Source organism: Enhydra lutris, unplaced genomic scaffold, assembly GCF_002288905.1.
Source record: "Enhydra lutris kenyoni isolate GAN:26980312 unplaced genomic scaffold, ASM228890v2 scaffoldscaffold59, whole genome shotgun sequence".
NCBI classification, from domain to species: domain Eukaryota; kingdom Metazoa; phylum Chordata; class Mammalia; order Carnivora; family Mustelidae; genus Enhydra; species Enhydra lutris.
Genome location: NW_019154143.1, coordinates 6,439,292 through 6,466,117, shown reverse-complemented (window position 1 = coordinate 6,466,117; position 26,826 = coordinate 6,439,292). Strand labels below are relative to the sequence as shown.

Here is a 26,826-nt window from a genome sequence, read left to right as displayed (position 1 = left end):
TCTTCAAGACCTATAGACACATGGCCCAGTTCTTCCTTGAGAAATAACTCTTAACTGGGGGAGTGAGGCAACCTTGTGAAAAGTCTTTATTCCTTCTGAACTCAATTGAGCTAACTTGTCACCAGTCACTAGTGTTGTTTTTCCAGATAAACCCTGTCCTGTGGTGAGGGCAGTGTGATGCACGGGAAAGAGTTGAACTGAGATTGGGGTGCTTGGAGCCCAGTGCTTTGTGTGTCCCACATTCTTGCTGTGTGCACTTGGTCCAGTAACTTTTCAGAGCCTCAGTTTTCTCAGTAGACCTAGCCTTCACATTTTATGGTTCATTAATACGGTATTGTAGTTACCTTCCAACTTAAGCAGCTTATTGTAGAGCCTCTAGGATGACTCTTTTTTTCCCTGCTTCACCTACATTTTCTTTCTTTTTTTTTTTTTAAGGATTTTATTTATTTATTTGACAGGGAGAGACATACAGAAAGAGAGGGAACACAAGCGGGGGTGTGGGAGAGAGAGAAGCAGGTTTCCTGCTGAGCAGGGAATCCGACATGGGGCTCAGTCCTAGCATCCTGGGATCATGACCTGAGCCAAAGGCAGACGCTTAACCGACTGAGCCATTCAGGCCGCCCCATCACCTATATTTTCTCTCTGGAATCCCCCACCCCTTGCAATGTCTTTCTGAGTAACTACCATAGTCTTGTTTACTCTCTTTTAAAAGTCCTTTCTCTCGTTCTGACCACAAGCAAGCGGTTGTGCTAGTGCCTAGATGGAGTTCCACAGTGGTGGCAGTGCCTTTCTGATGGCTTCCTCCGCTCCAAACTGATGATACACGGATTTGGTAAAACAGGTTTTATCCTTGGTGTGAGCAGAAACCCATTCCATAGTTTGTTTTTTTGTTTGTTTTTAAAGGTGGGCAATTTTTTCTGAAAAGTCCAGACAGTAAAATATTTTAGGCTTTGTGGGCCACATGTGGTCTCTGCATACAGTTTTCCCTCTTCCCTCCCCATCTCTCTCCTTTTTCTCTCTAAAATTAAAAAAAAAAAAAAAGAATTCTTAGCTGAGAAACCATTCTTAGCAAACCAGGCCACCTGCAGCTGTGTTTGCCCACCCCTGGTTTACATCATCAGTAGACTTTTTAGAAGTGCCATTAAGATGAAATTTAAGGATTTGTTGACAGACTATGACCAGATCACACTCAGATATAATGAATAGAAAAAATACTTCCTCAGTTATACATATTTACAGATTTTGTATAGTACAATTAACACTTATAAGACAGGTTTTTCTTTGAATCTCCTATGTTTTAAGGGATATTTGAAGTTGGTGAAATCTGAGGTTTAAAAAAAGGAAGATTTGAGGGTTTTATTTAAATTCAGTTAATTAACATATAATGTATTATTAGTTTCAGAGGTAGAGGTCAGTGATTCATCAGTCTTATATAATACCCAGTGCTGATTATATCACATGCCCTCCTTTAATGTCCAGCACCCAGTAACCACCCGCTGCCAACCAGCAACCCTCAGTTTGTTTCCTATGATTAAGAGTCTCTTATGGTTTGTCTCACTCTCTGATTTCATCTTGTTTTATTTTCTCCTCTCTTCCCCCATGATCCTCTGTTTTATTTCTTAAATTCTATATGAGTGAGATCATACAATTGTCTTTCTCCAATTGACTTATTTTGCTTAGCATAATACCCTCTAGTTCTATCCACATTGTCGCAAATGGCAAGATTTCAATTTTTTGATGGCTGCATAGTATTCCATTGTATATCTATACCACCTCTTCTTTATCCATTCATCTGTTGATGAATATCTGGGCTCTTTCCATAGTTTGGCTGTTGTGGACATTGCTGCTATAAACGTTCGGGTGCACGTGCCCCTTCGGATCACTACGTTTGTATCTTTAGGGTAAATACCCAGTAGTGCAATTGCTGGATCATAGGGTAGTTCTATTTTCAACTTTTTGAGGAACTTCCATGCTGTTTTCCAGAGTGGTTGCACCAGCTTGCATTCCCACCAACAGTGTAGGAGTTGTTCGCCTTTCTCCACATCCTCGCCAACATCTGTTGTTTCCTGATTTGTTCATTTTAGCAATTCTGTCTCCCTGTGGTTTTGATTTGTATTTCCCTAATGCTGAGTGATGTTGAGCATGTGTTCATGTGTCTGTTGGCTATTTGTATGTGAAGTTGGTGAAATCTGAGGTTAAAAAAAAAAAAAAGAAATACGATTTGGCATTTGAAATAGGGCCTTCATTTGTAATCTTTAAGAAGTGGCTATGTTATTTGATGAAATTGTCTCTAACTAGAAGTAGTGTATACATACACCATTCCTTCAAGTCAGTTTGGTGCCTTCTCCTTCAGGTCTTCCCTGCCCCTGGTCTGAGTAAGAGGACTCCTCTGCAGGAACAGCTCCCTTGTAGCATGCACTGCAGCTGTATTATCATTCTAGAACTGCCTTTCTTTGTTTCTAGGCTTTCACCAAGTTTGTGTCCATAGCACTGAACTTTGTTCTGGTGTATAGTACTCGTTCAGCACCTCTTAATGTTTCCTTTAAAAAATTAGGAACTTGAAAAATCTTATTGTTCATCAAGTCATTTGTTTTCTGATTAATGCAGTGTTTGTGTTGGTATGATGTTAATCTTGAAACTCTCATGCATTTATTGATTATTGTTATAAAAGTAAAAATACAATTAAAAAAGAAGAAAAATAATATTCTACCATCAGAGATAACAGGGGTATTATTCAATATATGCTATGAGATATATCCTTAAATTTAGTTAACATTGGATTCCCTGCTTAACTCTTCATCAAAGCCACCTGAATTTTAGCATTTAATTTCTTTGTTTTAATGTCACATATCACTTGTTGGTAAGCTTGGAGTATACAGCCTGGTGGTAAAGAGCATGAGTCTGAAGCTCCGATACTTTGACTATAGTCCTGGGTTGACCACATCGTTTAACCTGTCTGATTCTCTCAAGTGGAAGTAATAATAGTAGGTTCCTCTTGAAGGTTATCATAGGGATTAAGTGAGCTAATATAGCTAAAGCCCTTAAAATAGTGCCTGGAACAAAGTACTATAGTAAGTAACTTACTACTAACAGTATTATAGTTTTCAAACTATGACCAACCTTGTTTGGTCTATACTTACTACCCTCCTTCCCCCACTTGTAATTTTGAATCCGATTCCAAATATCCTATCATTTCAGCCCTTAATCTTCCAGCATGTATGGCTTAAAGATAACAACTGAAAGTATAACCACGAGCAGGAACTCTTATAAGAGCATAAAATGGTACATCTACTTTGGAAAAACAGTTTGGCCTTCACTTAAAAAGTTAAACACTAATTTGCCATAGTGACCCAGCAGTTCCACTCTTGTGCATCTGCACACACGGCTTTCGTACACCAGTTCGTGGTAGCATTATTCGTGATAGTCTGGCGTTGGAAACAACTGCCTGTCAACTGGTAAATGAAAAGACAAAATACGTTCACACAGTGGAATATTTTATTCAGCAATGAAAAGAAACAAACTGCTGATGGATGCAGTGACATAAATGAACCTAAAAATGTGCTATGTGACAGGAGAGACTGCATACTGTGTGATTGTATTTATGTGAAATGTTCAGAAGATGCAAATCTGTAGAGTCAGAAAGTGGATTAGTGGACTGGTGTGGGAGAATGTAGTGATTAATAGTTAATGGACATGTGGGATCTTACTGGGGTAATATTCTATAACTGGTTTACAGTGATGGTGGCACAACTTGGTAAGTTACTAAAAAAAAAAACCTGTTGAATTGTACACTCAATCTGGATGAATTATGTTATTTTAAAATATGCTGTAACAAATGATAAAAATACATATCATATTCCATTGTTCTCTCTCAACAGTATTAATATAGCTTCTGAGCAACAAGTAAGTTCCACTTACTGCAGTTATTCGATGTGTCCCAAATTTCTTTTATGTTTGTAGGTTCCTTCTTTTTATCCTCTTTTTTGTTTTTTATATCTCTTCTTTTTCCTTGAAGTTTTTTGTTGAGGAAACTTGGTTATTTGTTGTGTAGAATTATTCTGTTGGTTTGGGTTTCGCTAATTGCCTCCTTGTGGTGTTATTTACTATGTTCTTCTCTGAATTGGTAGTTAGCCTCAGAGGATTGGTAAGATTCAGATTTGATTTGGAATGTGGTGAAGGGAGACAACTTCATGATGGCCAGTCTACAACTTTCTCAAAAACAAAAACCAAATCTGAAATACTTTAAGTGTGATGTAATGAATTTGCATCTAAAGTTTGTTATTTTGTTCCTTTTTTTTTTTCCTTAACAACTGATACCTAATTTGAACCTAAAGCTAAATTAAAACTTATTCAGACGTGAGGACAGATTCTTTGTTTAAATGTGAATTTAGGGGCGCCTGGGTGGCTCAGTGGTTAAATCCTCTGCCTTTGGCTCAGGTCATGATCTCAGGGTCCTGGGATCGAGTCCCGCATCAGGCTCTCTGCTCAGCAGGGAGCCTGCCTCCTCCTCCTCTCTCCCTCTGCCTGCCTCTCTGCCTACTTGTGATCTGTCAAATAAATTTAAAAAAAAAAAATCTTTAAAAAAAAAAGAAAAAAATTCTTTTAAAAAAATGTGAATTTAGTCTGCATATGTCACTGGAACTTCCAGTCTTACTCATATGGCTTTATTTATTTATTTATTTATTTTAAAGATTTTATTTTAGGGGTGCCTGGGTGGCTCAGTGGGTTAAAGCCTCTGCCTTCGGCTCAGGTCATGATCCCAGGGTCCTGGGATCAAGCCCCACATTGGGCTCTCTGCTCTGAGGGGAGCCTGCTTCCTCCTCTCTCTGCCTGCCTCTCTTCCTGCTTGTGATCTCTATCTGTCAAATAAATAAATTAATTTAAAAAAAAAGATTTTATTTTATTTTAAATGATCTCTACACCCAGCATGGGGCTCCAGCTTACCACCCTGAGGTCAAGAGTTGCATGCTCCACTGACTGAGCCAGGCAGATGCCCCCATGTAGTTTTAATTTATATTTGGTTTTCCCAGTCATCCTTTAATTAACCAACAGACTATAATTTTTAAGTTTTTTTTTAAAACATTTTATTTATTTATTTGAGAGAAGAGAGAGACAGTGAGAGAGAGCATGAGCGAGGAGAAGGTCAGAGGGAGAAGCAGACTCCCCGTGGAGCTGGGAGCCTGATGCGGGACTCGATCCCGGGACCCCAGGATCATGACCTGAGCTGAAGGCAGTCGCTTAACCAACTGAGCCACCCAGGCGCCCAATTTTTAAGTTTTTATTTGAATTCCAGTTAGTTAACATATAGTATATTATTAGTTTATAACATTTTAAAACTTAAATAGCAAAGATTATGTTTGGTCATTATAATAAAAGTAAGAAAAATACAATTAAATAAAAAGGAAACTAAACATCATCATTCTACCAGCTATATGAACACTGTCAACTTCTGGTGATTTTTCTCCAGATTTTCTTGTATGTTTATATACATACATCTATATGTACATTTACATACGGGAACACACACAATTATGTAGACCGTAAAGGGCTGGTTGGAGTTCAGAGATTGGCAAGGATACATACTACTGAGATCAGCTTAATTTGCTTGTCTATCACTGAGCCAGGGAACAAGCATTGCAAAGAATAAATAAGGATGCGCTTGAGTGGGCAGGGCTCCAAGGGTATCCCCAGGTCCTCACAGAGGTGGTCCAAACTGGTGGTTGGTGCAGTGAGTAATTTGTCAGCCACAAAACCTGGTTTTTGGGTAAAGGAAAAACACGAGTTCAATTGCTAGAATTCTTATACTTTGTGGAACAAGGTAGTGTTCTAGCCTTTTGTAGGCTGCCCATTCTAGTTTCTGGAGAAAATGGAGAAAAGCTTTGATTATTTGTAAGATAAAATCAAAACAATCTCATGACAAGCCAGTTGGTCCTTTTTTAAAATTTTAATTTCAGTATATTATAACATACAGAGTTATACTAATTTCTGGTGTACAATATAGTGATTCAGAAATTCTGTACATTACCCACTGTTTATCATGATAAGCGTATTCTTCTCTTAATCCTCTTAACCTATTTCACCCATCTTCTACCCACTGCCACTTGTAGCCATCAGTTTGTTTTCTGTAGATGAGAGTGCTTTTTGGTTTGTCTCCTTTTTTCTTTGTTTCAGATCTTTTTCTGTGTTTGATCTAGATCTTCAGTATGTACATAGTCTTAGAATTAAGTCTGTATCATCTAAGTAGCATGGATAGGCTCTGAAATGCTGGCAGGGAAAATACAACTGTCATACTGGGTTTGTTTTTTCTGTGTCAGAGGAGGTACAGGGAGAATTTGACAGCATAATTCAAGCGGGCCCAGAAATCTAGGAAACAATGATGTGCAGAACTTGATTTAACAGGAATTTACTTTCTTATTAGTGTTTTTTTCAGATGGTGGAATTTTTTTCCTGAGATTCACATATCCACGTAACAATAACAATAATGGTGATAAAAGTCACAGAAGCCACTTTTCGAACATTTGCTTAGGGCTGCATGTCAGACTCCATATTCTTCATATGCATCGTCTCAGTCCTCACAATAACACCTTGCAGTAGGTAAGGTATTATCATCCCCATCCCACAGATGTAGAACAGAGGCACGGAAAGATTAAATAATTTGCCTTAGGGCTATGTAACAGTGGAGCAAATTCAAATCCAGGTTTATGTTTTTTCTAGAGCCTATGCTGTTATGTGTATTGCCTTACAGATGCTTCATGGGATGTTCAGAATAATTCCTGATTCTCCAGCAATGCTCTTTGAAAGTTTGCCTCTCTACTGTAGAACCCATTCATTTATTTATAATTTTTAATTAAATTTAAGTTTTTGCATTTTTAAGGTAATTGTAGACTTCAGAGAAAAGTTGAAAGAATAGTACAAAGAATTTCAGTATTTCACCCAGATTTCTCGTACTTGATTTATTATGTTTACTTTATTCTTTCCTACACTAAAAGATACCATCTTCCCCTGAATACTTTAGTGTGTATTTCCTTTAACAATAAAATGTCATTGTCTTACTTAACAGTACTATGATCAAAGTCTGGAAATTAATGCTGATGGCGATGTTATTATTTAACCCACAGACCTTACTCAGATTTTGTCAGTTGCCGCAATAATACCCTTTAAAGGCAAAAGAAAATCCAAGATCATGTGTTGCATTCAGTCTCTTGAGTTTCCTTTAATCTGAATGACTTCTTGAGCCTTTGTTTTGGTTTCTAGGTGCAGTTCTTGCTGCTGAAGCGTCCTTGTTATTAGGCTGCCTTAAGGGATGGATATACCATGTATGTGCACACGTAAATACACATTTACCCACACCTCCCCTGCGCCTCTACCCATCTCACTGTCTAAAACCAATACTAGTCTAACAACACAGGGTTCATTCTCTCTTTTTCATATTTGTAACTCTCTTCTCTAATAGGGAAGAGCTTAGTTTCCATTAGCCACAATATACTGGCTGTTTCTTTGCTTTATCTTGAATACAAAAGTAATTTCAGAATTGTTAATCCATGCCTCTGTGAGAAATCAGCTACTAACTAAAGATCATTGTTTAGAGTTCTGTTTATCTTTAGAACATACACTGTTCTAATGTCTGGTTCCCCACCTCCCTTACCCTCTCAAAAGTGTTTATGTTATTCATTTGCTATCTCTATGGTGTATTAGTTTCCTAGGGCAACCATAACAAAATACCACAGACTGGGTGGCTTAAAGCAATAGATATTTATTCTTTCACAGTTCTGGGAGGTTGGAATTTGGAAATCAAGATGTCAGTAGAGTTGGTTCTTTCTGAGAGCTTGGGGGAGGGTATGTTCCATGCTTCTCCTCCAGCTTCTGGGGATGGCCTGCAGTGCTTGGCATTCCTTGGTTTGTAGAAGGCTCCAGTCTCTGCCTTCATCATCACACAGTGTGCTTCCTGTGTCCAAATTTCCCCCTTATGTAAGGACACCTAAAGGCCTCATCTTGACTTGATTACTACAAAGACCCTATTTCCATGTAGGGTCACATTCACAAGTACTGGAGGTTAAGACTTCATCCTGTCTTTTGAGGGGACACAGTTCAACCCATGACATATGGCAAGTTCATTTGCGTCTGAATTCATTTTGGGGATGCCTCCCTCATCTTTGATTTTATTTTCGTTTAGAGTGTTTTTAAAGTATGTGAAACTTAGACATGATTCTAAAAGGCAGAACTATACAAAAAGGTATATTTAGGGAAGTATTCTACTTGTGTCTTTTTTACCCTATTCTAACCACTGTCTTTGGTCTCAGGTTTTCCTTTCCATGTTTTCTTGTTGTAATGTTTCTTTTTTTCTTTCATGAAAGGTAGCATACTATAGGTACCTCTTTGAATTTTGTTCTTTTCACTTAACAGCATGTCTGAGAAATCACTCCACACTAGTTGCTAGAGATCTTTCTCATTCTGCATAGTGCTCCATCATATATACATACCATAGTTAATTCAGTCCCTTTCCTATGTGGGAGCATTTAGGTTGGTTCCAGTATGTTGCATTTACACATAACGCTGCTTGTAAAATTTTTGTCCTCCATATTGATAAATGCTACAAGGAGGCACCTCAGAAACATGCTATAATGTAAGAAGCCACACATAATAGGTCTCACGTTATATGATTCCATTTATATGAAATATACAGACTAAGTAAAACCATAGAGACAAAGCAGATTTGTGGTTGCTGGGGAAGAGGGAGGGAATAGGAAGTAACTGCTTAAGGGTATAGGGTCTCCTTCAGGGCTGATAAAAATGTTCTAGAATTAGAGGTGATGGGGGCACAGCATCATGAATGTACTAACTGCCACTGAATTGTACAATTTGTTATATGGATTTTACCTCAAAAATTTGTCTTATCCATATAATTAAAATAGGATGTTGGTGCTTTGATATTTCAGCCCATGGAATGGGCAGTGCATCTTCAAATGCTTCCCTCAAGAAACCCTGAGGTTTATCATTTTAATGACAGTGTCTGTAAAGTATACTTTGTTTCCTCACACTTTCTTTTGGTTGCTTCATCAGACTTTAAAGTAATTTTCCTTACCTTTTCTCTCATTTTGTAGAAGTTTGGATTATGTTTTGTTTTTCTCTAACACGGGAGAAAGCTCAAGTCTAATGATGCTGGAGCTTATAAGTATCCGTGTGGGGAAATGGGGGTGTGGTCAGGGATGGGAGTGGGTCATAAAGGGTGGAAGCTAGAAGGATATTAAGGCCAGATTGTCTACCATCTTCTGTGCTATGCCAAAATGTCTGGAGCTGTGAGTCATAGAAGGTTATTAGGGAGAAGACTAATATTTATCCTATGTTTTAAAGATAACTGACAATAATGTGGCAAATGTACTGAAATGTAAGTTAATACTGGAAATAGGGAGACCAGTTAAGAGTTATATGGAGAAGGGTGTTAGGCTACGGGTTAACTGCAATAGAAAGAAAAATCCAAAATAAAGTGACCTAAGTAAGATAGACATTTATTTCTCTCCATATAACAGTTGTGAGGTGAGCACAGGTTGGTACTTCAGTGCTGTTCCATGAGCTTATTCAGGGATGCGTGTTCCTTCCATTTTATGTCATCATCCAACAGTGCACACATTTATCTGCTGTTGTTAAGCTAGGTCATTGGTGTGTCCATCTTTAGCAGGCGGGAAGAGTCATTTTAAGGCAAGCAACTTTTCTTTTAACAAGTGAAGTTGGAAGTCACCCACCAGTTCTGCTCATTTTCCATTGCTGGGAACTTGCTTTCATGGTCACACAAATTCATGAGAGGGTGGGACATGTAGCCCGGCAGCTATATGTCCAAGAAGGAAAGAATGACTATTGGAGGCAAAAATAGCAGTCTACCCGAAGAGGCAATTTGAGTGTTACGAGGATTTGCACCAAGGTAGTTATAGTGGGGTGGGAATTAAGAGATATTTAGGAGGTAGGATGAAAAGAGAGTATATATTTCTATTCATTTGAGACATGTTGATTATGAGGTGTGTAGAGATTGTGTAGATATGTACAGTTGTGAATTTGATCTAGAGATCTGGAGCTCAGAAGAGAGCTGCCCTGGCTCCAAGACATGGCTGGAGGCATGGATTTGAAAATCATTGTTCAGGTAGTAGTTGTAGTTGGAGAGTTACCAAAAAGAAGGAAATGCAACTTTAGAACTGATAAGAAAAAAAGAACTGATAAGAGGCCTTGGATTAGGGCCTAAGAATGATGTGGACCTTTTGCAAGAGTAATTTTAGCAGAGTCTTGGGGTGAAAAATAGATTGTAGTGGGTTGAGGAATGGACACCAAGTCATGAAAAGGAAACCAAGCTGAGACTACTCTTCGAAGAACTTTGGCTAGGAAAAGCAATAGGGAGACAGGTTTAATAGGGGAGAAGGTTAAGGGAAAGTTTTTACATTGAAGTGAAGTTGGAGCATATGTGTAGGCTAAATGGGAAGGAGTGGTGGAAGAGATGAAGGTATCAAAGAAAATATAAATGATGAAGCACCTTTCTGAGTGGGCCCGGAAGAGATGGATCTGGAGGTGCCTCTTTCGCAAAGGAAGAGAGTAGCTCTTGTGGGATGACATCTTTGTAAAGGGCCTGGAGCAGGCACAAATATAAATTAGCTTTAAGGTTGAGGAGAGGGTAGTAAAAGATCTCTACAGTGGGTCTCCATTTTCTCAGATGGAGGAAGCTTGATTCTTAACTGAGAGTGAAGTAGAGGCAGGTGGGTAGGCTATCTGAAGAATAATGGAAATGACTTTTTATTTATTGTTGTTTTAGGATCCACTGTAGGAAACAGAAGAAGAAACTGACTAGTTACCAGCAATGTGGGGCTGTTGTAGAGTGTTACATGCCTAACTGAAGTTAGAAATAAACCATTTTTTATTATTTCCATTAACATAGCTATGTTACTGTTCAAGAACTATGATTAGAACATTACCTGAAAACATAAGGTCATCAATTTCCAGGTATTAAAAGTTTCTATCTTCTCTAGGTATTAGAGTTAAGGGGAAATTAGTGTTAAGGGAACTAGACAAGGTACTGCTCCCAGATAGGTAAACCTGTCTCTTTTAAGAACTGCTCATTAGTGAAATTCCTGGCCCTGTCATGTTAATTACGCATCCATGCTACCTGTTCTCCAACGTCTCAGAGGATAACAAGCATATATTCATAATTTATTTTCAGCCTTACTCATAAAGTGGGTAAAAAAAAAAAAACCTCAGTAATACTAAAACAAATGTTTAATGAGAGGGAGAAGTACTTTTAAAGAAAAGAGAAATGTCGCTCCATAATCTCATCCTTTTGCATAGTCTTCTTGATTCCAAATGTGTCATACAAACCAGTGACTCTTTGTATTTAACATGAAATGCTGCTAACACAAATTTAATATTTATTGCAGTCTCATATACCAGTATAGAAGAAAGTCTAGTTTCCTTTTAAGACTATTGCTTCTAACAAAGCATACGTTTCCTTGATGTGTGATAAATGGAAATTGTAGTCCCAGAGGTCTTCACAATAAAATATTGGCCCACACTTGTTATCTCTTGTCTTTTTGGTGATAGTCATTCCAGCAGATCTGAGGTGATACCTTGTGGTTTTGATTTGCATTTCCCTGATGATTAAGTAGCCAACAGGTACCTTTTCATGTACCTGTTCTTAAAAGAGACATGTTCTGTACATGTTCTTAAAAGAGACAGGTTTACCTACCTGGGAGCAGTACATGCTTTTATGTCTTCTTTGGAAAAAATGTCTATTCAGTTTTTCTGCTTCTTTTTTCAGACTTTCTTTTCTGTTAACTTCTGTGAGTTCTTTTTGATGTGAACACCTTATTGGTTATATGATTTGCACATACTTTCTCCCATTCCATAGATTACCTTTTTGTTGATTGTTTTCTTTGTTGTACAGAACATTTAGTTTTTTATCATAAGAAAGACAAGAGATAAATGTTAGTGAAGATGTGGAGAAAAGGGTACCTTTGTACATTTTTGGTGGGAATATAAATTGGTGCAGTTGCTATGGAAAACAGTTTAGAGGTTCCTCAAAAAATTAAGAATAGAGGGTTACTTGGGTGGCTCAGTCGGTTGGGCATCTGCCTTCTGCTCAGGTCACGATCCCAGGGTCCTGGGATGGAGCCCTATGTTGGGCTCCCTGCTCAGCGAAGAGTCTGCTTCTCCCTCTCCCTCTGCCCCTCCCCCCAGTTTGTGCACTCATGCTGTCTCTCTATTTCTCTCTCTCTCTCTAATAAATAAATAAAATCCTTAAAAAGATTTTTTTAAAAAAATTAAGACTAGGAATTCTATACTGTCTTGCAATCCAGTTTCTGGTATATATCCCAAGGATATGAAAACAGGATATTGAAGAGATACCCACACTCTCATGTTTACTATAGCATTATTTTACCATACCCAAGATTTGGAAACAGTCTACATGTCTGTTGATGATGAATGGACAAAGAAGATGTAGGCTGTGCATACACAATGGAATGTTATTCTCTCACCAGAAAGAAGGAAATGCAGTCATTTGCAGCAACATGGATGATCTTTGATGGCATTATATTAAGTGAAATAAGTTAGGCAGAAAAACACAGATACTACATGGTATCACTTACATGTAGAATCTTTTTTTTTTTTTAAGATTTTTTTTTTTTTTTTTTAATTTATTTGACAGAGATCACAAGCAGGCAGAGATGCAGGCAGAGAGACAGGAGGAAGCAGGCTCCCCGCTGAGCAGAGAGCCCGATGCGGGACTCGATCCCTGGACTCCGAGACCATGACCCGAGCCGAAGGCAGCTGCTCAACCCACTTAGCCACCCAGGCGCCCCATTACATGTAGAATCTTAAAAAACAAACCAACAAAAAGTCATACTCATAGAAACACAGAGTAGAAGAGTGGTTGCCTGGTGAAAAGGGGTGGGGAAATAGGAAGAGGTTGAAAAAAGGGTATTATAAAAAGGAAACAACATTAGCTCACAATGCAAATTCTGTATATTGTTAAGAAAAACAGTAGAAAAACAATAGTTGCACTTAACACCAAAGCCCCAGAATATATGAAACAAAACCAACAATTGGAGGGAGAAATAGACAGTAAAACAATTAAAATTGGAAATTTTAATATCCCACTTTTAGTAATTAATAGTACAACTAAGCAGAAGATCTACAAGGAAATAGAAATATTATAAAGCAATTAGACCTCATAGACATCTATAGAGCACTCTACCCAGTAGTACAGAACACACATTATTCTCAAGCATAATAGGGTATTTTCAAGAATAAACCATAAGCTAGATCATAAAACATGTCTCAGTGATTTTAAAAGAATTAAAATCATATAAAGTATATTCCTCAAGAGTAGTATTAAGGTTAGAAATTAGTGACACAAGAAAATTTGGGAAATTCACAAATATATGGAAACTAAACAACAGTGTTTTAGTTAACTAATGACTCAGAAGAAATCATAGGGAAAATTAGTACTTCAAGAGGAATAAAAATGAAAATACAATATATAAAAACTTACGGTATGTAGCCAAAGCAGTGCTTAGAGGGGAATTTATAGCTGTCATGGCCTGTATTTAAAAAGAAATTTTAAAAAAGTTTCAAATTAATAAGCTAATTTCTACCCTAAGAAATGTAAATCAAAAAAAAAAAAAAGAAAAATTTAAAAATGCCAATTATACCAAAGACAAACATAAGGGAAGAAATGATAAAGATAAAATTCAAGATAAATAAAGTATAGAACAGTAGAGAAAATCAGTGTAGCTGAAAGTTGGTTCTTTGAAAAGACCAACAAAGTTGACAATTCTTTAGTTAGTCCAACTAAAAAAAAAAAGAGAGAGAATACTAAAATTACTATAATCAGGAATGAAAGAGGGGACATTACTGCTTATCTTATAGAAATAAAAAGAATTTGGAAAATATTATGGATACCTGAATGTCAACAAGTTAGATAATAGGTGAAATAGACAAATTCCTAAAAAGACACATCATCAAAACTGATTCAAGAAGAAATAGAAAATTTGAATAGACCCATAACTAATTGAAATTATATTAATAATCAGAAAACTTTTCACAGAGAAAAACCCAGAAACATGTGGCTTCACTGGTGAATTCTACCAAATGTTTAAATGAGAATATCAGTCCTTCACAACTCCCTTCCATCCCAAAAAAGGGAAGGAATACTTCCTTACTCATTCGATGAGGTCAGTATTGCCCTGATATCAAACCAAACAAAGACTTCACAAGAAAACTATAAACCTCAACAAAATCATAGCAGATCACATCTAGCTAGCAATGTATAAAAAAGATTGTACACCATGACCAAGTGGGATTTATCCCAGGAATGCAATATTGGTTTAACATCAGAAAATCAGTTGCCATAATATACCATATTAATAGAATAAGAACAGAAATCATCTCAACAATGCCCAAAAGGCAGTTGACAAAATCCAAAGTTCTTTCATGATTAAAAAAAATAAAACAGATAGACTAGAAATTGAAAGGAACTTCCTCAACCTGATAAAGTGCATATATAAAACACCCACACTTAATGATGAAAGACAAAGATGGCTTTCCTCCAATATCAAAGGAATTATATTTTCACCATATTTTTTCATCATTGTGTATCTTCCTAGGACAGTTAGGCAAGAAAAAGAAATAAGAGGCATTGAGATTGAAAGGAAAATATAAAATTATCTGTATTTGCAGGTGATATAATCTTGTATCTAGAAAATCCTAAGGAATCACCTGAAGTATTACTAAAACTGATAACAGATTCAGTAGGGTTACATGATACAAGGTCAATATACAAAAATCAGTTTTATTTCTATACACAATGACATTCTGAACATGAAATTGTAATTCTAATTACAGTAGCATCAAATTAAGATTACATGCTTAAAAACTAAGATTAAAATACTTAAAATTCGGGTGCCTGGGTGGCTCAGTGGGTTAAAGCCTCTGCCTTCGGCTCAGGTCATGATCCCATGGTCCTGGGATCGAGCTCCGCATCAGGCTCTCTGCTCAGCGGGCAGCCTGCTTCCCCGCGCCCCCCCACCCCACCTTCTGCCAGCTTCTCTGCTTACTTGTGATCTCTGTCTGTCAAATAAAAAAATAAAATAAAATACTTGAAATTCAACAAAAGAAACATAAGATTTGTTCACTGAAAACTATAAAACACTGGTAAAGGAGATCTAAATGGAAAGACATTCCAAAGTTATAGATAGAAGACTTAGTATTCTTAAGATGGCAGTACTCCTAAAATTGATACACAGATTCAACACAATTTCTATCAAAATCCCAGCTTGTTTTTTTTTTTTTTAGCAGAAGTTGACAAGCTGACCCCAGAATTCATATAGAAATGCAAGGGACCCAGAATTGCTAAAAAGAGAAAAGAACAAAGTTGAAGGGCTTACTTATAATGCTCCATTTTAGAAGTATTACAAAGCTGCAGTAATCAAGACAGTATGGTCTTTTTTTTTTTAATTTTTATTTATTCATTTGTCAGAGAGAGAGAGAGAGCGAGCATGCACAAATAGGGGGAGCAGCAGGCAGAGGAAGAAGCAGACTCCTGCTGAGCAGGGAGCCTGACATGGGGCTCCATCCCAGGGCCATGGGATCATGACCTGAGCCGAAGGCAGATGCTTAATGATTGAGCCACCCAGGCGCCTCAAGGCAGTGTGGCCTTGACTGACATAAGGATAGACTTGTAGATCAGTGGAATAGAATTGAGCATTCAGAATTTAATCCTTGCATTTATGGTCATGATTTTTTAGAATGTCTCCAAGACAAGTCAATGGGAAAAAGAATGTGTTTGTTTTTTTTTTTAAGTAAGTGATGCTGAAAATGAAGTTGGACTCCTGCCTCACACCATACACAGAGATTAATGCAAAATGGATCATAGATCTAAATGTAAAGCTAAAACTATAAAACTTTTAAATGAAAGCATAGGAATAAATGTTTACAATCTTGGGTTAGGCAGTGCTTTCTTAGATATGACACCAAAAGTATGACAAAAAAGAAAAAGATAAGTTAGATTATATCAAAATTAAGAAGTTTTGTCCTGGAAAATGACTAATAATTAATAGTGAAAAGATCGTGTACAGAATGAGAGAAAATATTCGTAAATTATATTTCTGATAAGGGACTCTATCTAGAATATAAAGAACTCTTTTAATTCAATTAAAAAAAGAGACACCCCCCTCCAAAGAGGCAACCCAATTGAAAAACAGGATTTGAACAGATACTTCCTCAAGAAGGAATGCAGATGGCCAGTAGGTACATGCTCAAAATATGCTCAGCAGCAGCACTTATTAGGAAAGAGCAACATTGAGATACCACTTCATATCCATGAGGATGGCTGTAATAAAAGAAAAGACAGTAACAAGTGGTAGGATCATGAAGTGATTGAAACCCTCACACATTGCTGGTGGTAAGGTAAAATGGTGCAGCCACTTTGGAAAATAGTTCGGTAACTCTCCAGAGTTGTTAGACACGTACATATGACTTAGCTTTTCCACTTCTAGGCATGTATAGAAGATAAGTGAAAATCTGCATTTACACAGAAACCTGTACATGAATATTGAGAGCAATATTATTCATAATGGCCAAAAAGTAGGAAAAAACTAAATATCCATCAACTGCAAACGGATAAGTAAAATATATATCCACAGTGGAATATTATTTGCCAAAAAAAAAAAAGAGAATGAAGTATTGATATATGTACAGTATGGATGAATGTTGAAAAGTTCATGCAAAATAAATTAGTCACAAAGGACCACAAATGGTCTAATTCTGTTTATATGAAATGTCCATCAGAGGCAAATTTGTATAGAGAGAAAGTAGATTAATGGTTTCCTAGGGTTGAGGGAGGAGTGAGGGAGGAATGATGGGAGGAATGAGTGGGGAGTGACTGCTAATGAGATTTGAAAAATTTCTAAGATTGCAGTGATGGTTGTACAATCCAATGAATTGTACACTTCATTTGGGTGAATTATGTCTCAATAAAGCTGCTAAAAAACAATATCCATTGCAGTATTAATACTAGAAAGTAATGCTTATTGCTATCTTAATACTTAGAAGCAGCTAAAAATAGAGACTTGGGCTCTTATCAATTATAGATATGTAACTAATTATACTAGTAGGACTGCTGGGACAGCTGATTTTTTCACTTTGCAAAAAGATGGAGAAAAGGTAACTAGGAAAGGGTTGAAAAAAATGCAGGAATAGGAAAAGGGCATAATGTTTGGAATTGAGAAAGAAGTCTCCTTATGGAGTTGCTAATGATAAAATATCTGTGAAAAGAGCATGGTATGAGTTGGGAGCAAAAATAAAGAAGAGTAGGGAAAAAAAGTAATTAACAATGCTGTCCTTTGGAAAGCTCTGGAGGTTAAGGTATCCTAAACTCCATAACCAACAACCTGGAGGGAAGCAGGAAGAAGGGGACCAAGCAGAGAGACTCACGGTGGATCTCAGGAGGAACAGTTGGTGTTGAGCAGGTACCTACAATACAGGATGTTCTTTAGTTTTTATGGTCGGAACTTGAGAAACTGTGAAATTTTGGTTAGCCTTTGTTTTTTATTTTATCTTTAACATGCACTTGTACTTACTGTACTTTTCCAAAACCATCAGCTCTGAGTTGGTGACCAGTTTTTCTCATTCTGCATGGGATTTTGTCTACTTTTAGTACTGAAAATGCCATGTTCCAGAAGTCTTTTCAGTCTTGGACAGAGATTGTTAGTCACCCTCGTTGTAAGATCTGCTGATTTCTTTTCTTTCTTTCTTTCTTTTTTTTTTTTTTTTTAAGATTTTATTTATTTATTTGACAGAGAGAGATCACAAGTAAGCAGAGAGAGAGAGAGAGAGAGAGGAGGAAGCAGGCTCCCTGTCAAGCAGAGAGCCCGATGCGGGACTCGATCCCAGGACTCTGGGATCATGACCTGAGCTGAAGGCAGAGGCTTAACCCACTGAGCCGTCCAGGCGCCCAGCTGCTGATTTCTAATAGCTTTTTTGCTGTGTGTGAAATACACAGGGACGAGGGAGAAATACACATTAAATGTATTTATCAGTGGTAAAATTCAATTTGGAAAAAAAATGAACTGTAGAACCAAGAATTAGGGAAATGCTACAAAGTATTTGTTGACTCTTCTGTTGTTAAGACCTTGATAGTTAGGCACTGGAGCTGTCAGCAACAAGATGTGGTCCTTGTCCTAAAGAAACTCACTATCTAATAACAACAGTTTTTTGAGGAAATGACATCTTTTCCTCAGCAACAAGGGTGTGTTTTTAGTAGGAAACAATTGAAATAATTATTGGTAAGAATGTGTTGGTCGTGAAGTCTTCACAAGACTGTAAGGGCAAACTTCATTTTCTTTACCATGAGATTCCCAGTGCTTGATAAATTGCCTGACACCTAGTAAACACTCACTAAATATTTATTGGATAAATCAAAATAATGAGGAATATATAGAGACTTGACAGAGGATACCTTAGAGATTTCTTAGAGATGCATTGGTTTAAACCAGGACTCTTTGTTTTTTTGCTAATACATAGCTAATGATTCTAACTTCGTGCCAGGCTCTGAATGAAGTGCTGTTTGTTGACTCATTTAATCATTATATTAGTGTCCCTTTTTTTAATATATAAGGAAATAGAAGCACTGAACGTTTAAATAGTTTGCCCTAATAGTGTAGATCTTGGATTTGCACCCTGGCCGTGGAGCTCTAGAGCCTGCTTTTCCCCTGCTCTCAGGAGCTGACAGCGGTATGGAAACTGCTCTCAAGTTCAATTTCCATGTTTACTTAATCTAGAGCTGGTAAATGAAAACCTTACGTGGTGGAGCGTCCACTTAACAAGCTAAGTGATTTCTGTGCATGTTAAATGAGTACATGCACTTCACTGGGGTAAGATATAAGTGTTTCTTCAAAACATGTATATCTGCCTGAATTGGACATCTTCTGTGGAGAAATTAATGCATAATAAACAAACCAAAAGATAAACCAGCAAATAAACTCCTCTTTCTAAAAAACATCAAGTAGACAGTTTAATTAGCAAGTTGTTCTTCACCTCACATGAAATGGAGACGAGAATCTCAGGTAATTAATGAAGAAAGTAAAATTTGCCTGCCTATTTATCAGGCTGGAGTAACAGACACAGATAACGCCTCAAACAATATTACTCCCAAGAATGGTGCTGTTGGAAAGTGTTGTAACAAACCCTGTCTATGAGTGACAAGGCTTGCTTATATCCTGAGAGACTTTATTCTTGAAGATTGTGGACCAGCAGAAACATGGCTGTGTGTAATTATATCAGCAAGAGTAAAACATTGCACTCTTGTCTGGAGAATCTTAAGTCATTTTGACATAGAGAAGCAATCGTTTTACAGCCGAGATGCACAGCTTCAGATAAGGGGTATCTGGATGTAACACTAGCATGTATCTTAACTTGGTACTTGCTAAGGAAAGTGGATGTTGGGTTCACTTTGCAGTCCAGTCCTAAAGTAGGGACCCATTTATGTACAGCTCTGCTTTGCTTTGAGCCTGTCACAGCACTACTGCATGTGAATTTCACCTACACTCCGTTCCTCCCCAAGTCTTAAAATAACTGTTATCTTTTCCTTTGTTTTGTGAGATGGCTCAAGATTCCTCTGGTGTGCAGTTTTCTTCATTGCAGTGCATCAGTAAATCTGAATATCAGACTAGAAATTTATTCCTGTGGTCCTTAAGCTGGTTGGGCTAGCACCCTGCCAACTCTTGGAGACTCATTTTAAAAGAAAACTAAAAATGAATCAGAGCTCGGCAGAGCTTGGTAGTAGAACAACTACCTGCATTGTGGGTCTCTTGAGTGTCTTTGTGTGTGTGTGTGTGTGTGTGTGTGTGTGTGTGTGTGTGTGTGTGTTTTGAAGTCAGTTTTAGAGCCATAAGCAGCTTTTTAGATCTTATTTCTCATTGGTTGTCGGACGTTTCACAACTTTGAAAACTTTTCTCAGAGAAAAGATGTGGTGACTGGGAAGTACTATTTGATAGTCTCTTAAGCCTGGCTCACATTTCCTGCTGTGTGGAAGGAGGCACCGCATTTGTAATGTGCCCAAACTCACAGTCGTATTTGTGGATCGGATTCCTCTGATTCTTAGCCCATTGTTTAGTTTTTCCACATTAAAAAAATGGGATTTATTTACAGTTACTTCTAATGACTCATTTGTGCTATTGCTTGCAGTGCTAGTTTTTAAAGTAGAATGTAAATGCAGATAACACTGATTAATTAGGTTGGAACTCAGGGGAAAATCTCATTTCTTCCAAATGGGGAAACTCTTTTCTTTTCCAACACAATGAAAAGTATAGAGATTGATGAGCAGGGAAATTCATAGTAAGAAGAATAGAAATCCTATTCTGTTTTGTTTCCATGAGAGCAACATTTATTAAATGGTAGAACAAAATTTTGAAAGTGCGAACGGCACTGGGAAGACCCTCACTCCACTAGTTTTTCATGGCTCTCTGAAGTTACATCTTACAATTTTTTTTCCTGTCTCCTTTTTTTTTTTTAATTTTTTTGATAACGTATAATGTATTATTTGCCCCAGGGGTACAGGTTTGTGAATCGTCAGGCTTACACACTTCACAGCACTCACCATAGCACATACCCTCCCCAGTGTCCACATTTCCCTGTCTCCTTTTGTCATTAGTATTTTTCTTTCCTGAGAGATAGGAGAGGTGCTTTCTTCCTTTTATTTTCATCATAGAGTGGAAGACACCAGGGGAATTACTGATCCGGCTCCTTTTCCTGTCTCCCTGGAGCGCTGTAGTAGTCCCTTACTGCCTGTTGTTTACTCTGAGCCGCACTGTGTTTGTTGCCATCATGGAGAGTCATTGTTACATCATTTAGGATAGTTACTTCTCAAAGATTAATCATGGAGTGCTTAGCCGCTCTTTAATATATTCAAGGCATGTTGTGGGTTTGAGGCTGACTATACTGGACAGTTTAGGTATTTACACGTTGAAGGGTAATAATGCTCAAAAATAAAAAAACAGCAGAGGACTTTTTATTTAATATATCTGCCATTTCCTCCTCATTTCCAGTCCTGAGTGTCTGTTCAGTGGATTTAACTGTATGAATATTTATTTAGTACTCAGTTGTTAGAATAGAAGATACAAAGACAGGGATCCTTCCTGCCTTCAAGGAGCTTGTTACCCTACATGAAAATTAACTGGAGTGTTTATGTAGCAGCCAGACTACAGGGATCCACTCTGAGCCAGGAGTGTCTATTTATGAATTCTGTTGGCAGGAAGGAATGGGGGTAGCTGTGACTAGAAGAACCTAATCAGTTCCAGGTCAATGAATAGCTGGCTTTGACTCTTTGCTCTGTGAAATGCTCTAGATAGGGAGTATCTAGGCAAGATGCTCTGTGAGAGGACACTAGTAGAACAGAGTAGCTCATATATCTTGATTCATTTAGTGGGTTCCGTAGAGTTTGCGAGGTTCATTTCACTGGTATAATTGGGAAAGGAACAGTTCAGCTGAGCCTCCAAGACTGGCTAGGACTTTGCTACCTATAGGAGAATGGAGGGTATTTCATATGAGGATGGTGTGAAAGCAAAGGTGGTGTTCGCCTACTAGACCTGTTTGGGAAATAAGACTAGAGTGATATGCTCTGTTTGGGTATAGTGGGAGATAAGATGTGAAAAGTAGATTGATGATAGTTTGTGGAGAACTGTATGTAGTAGCCCAAAGATTTAGACTTTACCCTGTGGACTGGGGGATTTTTTGTTTTTTTAAACAGGTTGGTAGCACGATCAGTGTACAGATTGAGAAGAGACACCCTGTGGGTAAGACCTATTATGCATCCACAGTTGAGTGGCATGGAAGGCAGGGCTGAGCACATGAGATTTGAGGGTGGAAGAATAGGACTGAAACATGACTGGTACTTTACTAGGGGAAAGGGGGAGGAACGGTGTACACCCAAATTGAGGTTATGGGGAGAATAGTTTTGCTGTACTGTTTTGTTTTTAGGGAATGCTCTTTTCTTAAGTTTTATTCAGCTGTGGTTTATGCCTACATAGCCTCAGGACCAGGAGCCACTAGAAAAATTGTATTTTTAAATCAAGCCTTGTGAGAGAAAAATAGACTGTCAGTTTCTGTTGGAAACTCTTTTGATATGCCAATCAGGACATTTTTGATCTCTTACTGTTTAGTTGGAACAAGGAAATTTCTTTTTGATCCTGCTGAACCCAAGGTCAAAGTTGACTTCTAGCAATTTATGCAACTGTAAGTGATACTTACCTTAAAGATTGTTAATCATGAACACTTAGGAAAAGATGGCCAAATAGACAGACTGTATTTATTTTCATTAGATTAGGTATTTTCATTAGATGACATATTTAAAGAGTCAGAATACTAATATTGCTTTCATAATTATTTTTTTCATTTACATTGGAATATCTAGAAGACCATAGGATTATTAAATACTTCCTTTATATTTCTGTGTGGTACTAATTGTGATTTGAGTTTTCCTCCCAAAACTAAAAATTGGTTACTTTTTTGTGGTTTTACAAAAAACTATTTTACAGTGTCCTATTGTAAGTGCTTAAAGTCAATTTCCTGTCTTTTTAAAATCAGCTATTAGATTTCATGGTCCTCTGGTAGTTTAAGATGGTAATTGGATTTCGGTACTTCTTGGTACTCTGGTAGTTTGAGACAGTAATTGACAGCTTTTTAAAAAGAATAACAGCTCTGGGAAGTGAGCCATGGATTACTGAAATACTATTAATTCCATTTATTTTTTCTATAATATGAAATGCAGTTTTATAAATTATGTATTTGGAAAGGTACCAGATAACAAAGGTAAATTAAAATTAGCTATGAAAACTTTTACATATAGCACAGATGGACATTTTTTGTGTTTAAAGTAGAATGGAAGCAGGAAGTTTTGTGAATGAAGTACCCATAAGATGGGCATGGGAAATATCATTTGTTTCCCATAGTCTAAGTTTAAATTTTTCTCTCTGGCCATAGGACACTGTGTGTGCACATGCATGTATGTGTGTGGTAAAAAACGCAGATTTACCCTTCTTAACAAATTTTTAAGTGTACAGTACAGTATTGTTAACTATAAACACAATTTGTATGGCAGATCTAGAACTTTTTCATATAGTATGATTAAAACTCTATACCCATTGAACAATAACTCTTCATTGCTGTCTCAGTTCCTGGCAACCACCATTCTGCTTTTTGTTTCTGTGATAGTAGACTACTTCCCATACCTCACATAAGTGGCATCTTGCTGTATCCGTCCTGTGACTGGCTTATTTCACTTAGCATAACGTCCTCAAGGGGCATCCATGTTGTTGCATATGACATGATTTTCTTTACTGGTTGAACAATATTCCACTGTATATATCCCCACATTTTCTTTATCTTTTTGTTCATCAGTGAACTTTTAGGTTGTTTCTACCTCTTGGCTATTGTGAATAATGCTGAAATGAACACGGGAGTTCATATACCTCTGTGAGATCCTGATTTCAATTTCTTTGGGCAAATATCCAGAAGTTGTATTGCTGGATAATATGGTAGCTCTGGTTTTTTTTGTTTGTTTGTTTTTTGTTTTTTGTTTTTTTGAAGAGCCTCTATTCTATTTCCCATAGCACCTTTATCATTTTACTTTCCTAGCAGCAGTTTACAAGTATTCAAATTTCTCTACATTTTCTCCCAACAATTTTTTTTTCATTTTTTCTTTTTTCCCCTCCCTCCCTCCTTTCCTTCTTTTGCTATTCTAACAGGTGTAAGTTGATACTGCATTTTGGTTTTGATTTGCATTTACCTGATGATTAGTGATGTTGAACATTTTTCATGTGTCTGTGGGCTATTTGTATGTATTCTTTGGAGAAATGTCTATTCAATTCCTTTGCCCATTTTTTAAAAGATTTTTTTTTTAAGATTTTATTTCTTTATTTGACAAAAAGATCACAAGTGGGCAGAGAGGCAGGCAGAGAGAGAGGGGGAAGCAGTCTCCCTGCTGAGCAGAGAGCCCGATGTGGGGCTCGATCTTGGGGCCCTGAGACCATGACCTGAGCCAAAGGCAGAGGCTTAACCCATTGAGCCACCCACGCACCCCTTTTTTAAAGATTTTATTTATTTATTGGACAGAGAGAAAGAGAACACAAGTAGGGGGAGTGGCAGGCAGAGGGAGAAGCAGGGTCCCTGATGAGCAGAGAGCCTGATATGGGGGCTCGATCCCAGGTTCCTGGGATCAAGACCTGAGCTGAAGGCAGACGCTTAACTGACTGAGCCACCCAGGTGCCCCTCTTTGCCCGTTTTTTAATCAGGGTGTTCTGTTTTGAGATGTTTGCTTTTGAGAAGTAGGAGTTTTCTTATATATTGTGGATATTAACCCCTTATCAGATACAAGGTTTACAAATATCTTCTCCCATTCTGTAGCTTGCCTTTTCACTGTGTTGATGTTTTCATGGCTGTGCCAGTAGTCTTTTAGTTTGAAGTAGTCCCACTTGTCTATTTTTGCCTTGTTGCTTGTTCTTTTCATATCATAATCAAGAAATCATTGCCAAGACCAGTGTTACGAAGTTTTCCCTCTGTGTTTTCTTTTAGAAGTTTTACATTTTCAGGTTTTGAGTTTAAGTCTTTAATCCATTTTGAGTTGATTTTTCTGTATGGTGTAAGATGAGGGTCCAGTTTCCTTTTTCAGCATGTGGATATCCAGTTTTTCAGCACCATTTATTGGAGAGACTATTCTAAGTCTTGCTGCCCTTGTTCAAAATCAGTTGACCGTATATGTGTGGATTTATTTCTGGGCTCTCCATTCTGTTCCATTGGTCTGTGTGTTTGTGTTTATGCCTGTACCATTCTATTGTAAGTACTGTAACTTTGCAGTATTTTTTAAGAAATATGAAGTCTCCAGCTTGGTTCTTTTTTTCTCAAGATTGTTTTGGATATTTAGGATCCTTTGTGGTTGTTTGATAGGACTTTTAGGGTTGTTTTTTCTATTTCTGCAAAAAATGCCCCTGGGGTTTCTATTAGGATTCTATTAGGATTTCTATTAGGATTCTATTAGGATTGCACTGAATCTGTAGATCATCTTGGGTGGTAAGGACACTAACAATATGAAGCCTTCCAGTCTATGAATATGGATATCTTTCTATTTATTTATGTCTTCTTCAATTTCTTTCAGCAATATTTGGTTGTTATTAGCGTACAAGTCTTTCACTTCCTTGGTTAAGTTTATTTCTAAGTATTTTATTCTTTTTGATGAGATTATAATTGAGACTTTCCAGAATTTTCTTCTTGGATTATTTATTGCTCAGGTATGTAAACACAACTAATTTTTGTATGTTGTTTTTGTATCCTGCAACTTTACCGAATTCTTTTTTTTTAAGAATTTTTTAAAAAAGATTTTATTTATTTATTTGACAGAGAGAGAGATCACAAGTAGGCAGAGAGGCAGGCAGAGAGAGAGGAGGAAGCAGACTCCCTGCCGAGCAGAGAACCCTATGTGGGGCTTGATCCCAGGACCCTGAGATCAGGACCCTGAGATCAAGACCTGAGCCAAAGGCAGAGGCTTAACCCACTGAGCCACCCAGGCACCCCCTGAATCCATTTGTTAGTGCTTACAGTTGTCTTATGGAAGCTTTAGGGGTTTTATTTACTTACAAGATCATGTCAACTGCAAACAGATAATTTTACTTATTTCCAGTTTGGATGCTTTTCATTTCTTTTCCTTACCTCTGTGACAGAGGACATTTAATGTGACCCAGGGTAGATAAAGAATCAAAAAAGATGAGAATTTTTCTGGGTATATCAATTCTTAATGAGAGCTACTTATTTTAAAGTAATGCCAATTACAACATGGTTCTCCCATGTTTTTTTTTTTTTTTTTAAAGGATTTTATTTATTTGACATAGAGGGATCACAAGTAGGCAGAGATGCAGGCAGAGATGGGGGGAGGGAAGCAGGCTCCCTGCTGAGCAGAGAGCCCGATGCATGGCTTGATCCAGGACCCTGGGATCATGACCTGAGCTGAAGGCAGAGGCCTTAACCCACTGAGCCACCCAGGCGTCCCCCTCCCTTTTTTTTTTTTTTAAAGATTTTATTTTTTGTGACAGACAGAGATCACAAGTAGGCAGAGAGGCAGGCAGAAAGAGCAGGAGAAACACTCCCATTGTTATTTATTTATTTATTTATTTATTTTGATGACTATAACATTAAGGATTTTAAAAAATTGTTTTTTGTTGTTTTTTCAATTGATTTTGGTTTGCTTGCTTTCCAGGAACATAATCATATATACTACAAATAATGAGAATTTTGTATTTTTACTATTTATCCACCTTATTTTTTTTCTCTTGTGGATTTCAGCTGCTTAGTACTTACAGAATAATTCAGTGACACATTAGTATTCACTGTTCTATTATGTGTTAGGAGACACAGTGAATAAGTACACATACAGTATGTTGGGTATAGTAAGTGTTACAGAGAAAAACAGAACAGTAAGGGTATTTGTGGAGTTGTGATTGCGGGTTGCTATTTTACATGGGGATATCAGAGACAGTCTCACTGTGAAGGCAACAGTTGGGTAGAGCCCTGACAGAAGTGAGGAAGCAAGCCATCTGGGGGGAAAAGAGTGCTTTAGTAGTCTGAATAGAAAGTGTAAAGGGTGAGAGACAGGAGCTCCTTTATGGTATTCAAGGAAAAGGAAGGAGGACTGTGTGGCTGAAGTAGAGTGAAGAGGGAGAAAAGTAGGAGAAAAAGGTAGAATTACAAATAACAATCCTACTGCATAGTAATAATAGCAGATAATAGTAATGAACATGTGTGAAGACT

General features: G+C 37.4%; 1 protein-coding gene across 2 annotated transcripts in view; it reads left to right on the top strand.

Annotated features, from left to right (window-relative positions):
* Positions 1–26,826, top strand: part of LOC111158411 (mitogen-activated protein kinase kinase kinase kinase 3) — a 199,121-nt gene that overhangs the window by 73,103 nt on the left and 99,192 nt on the right. The gene's annotated exons all lie outside the window — the stretch shown is intronic.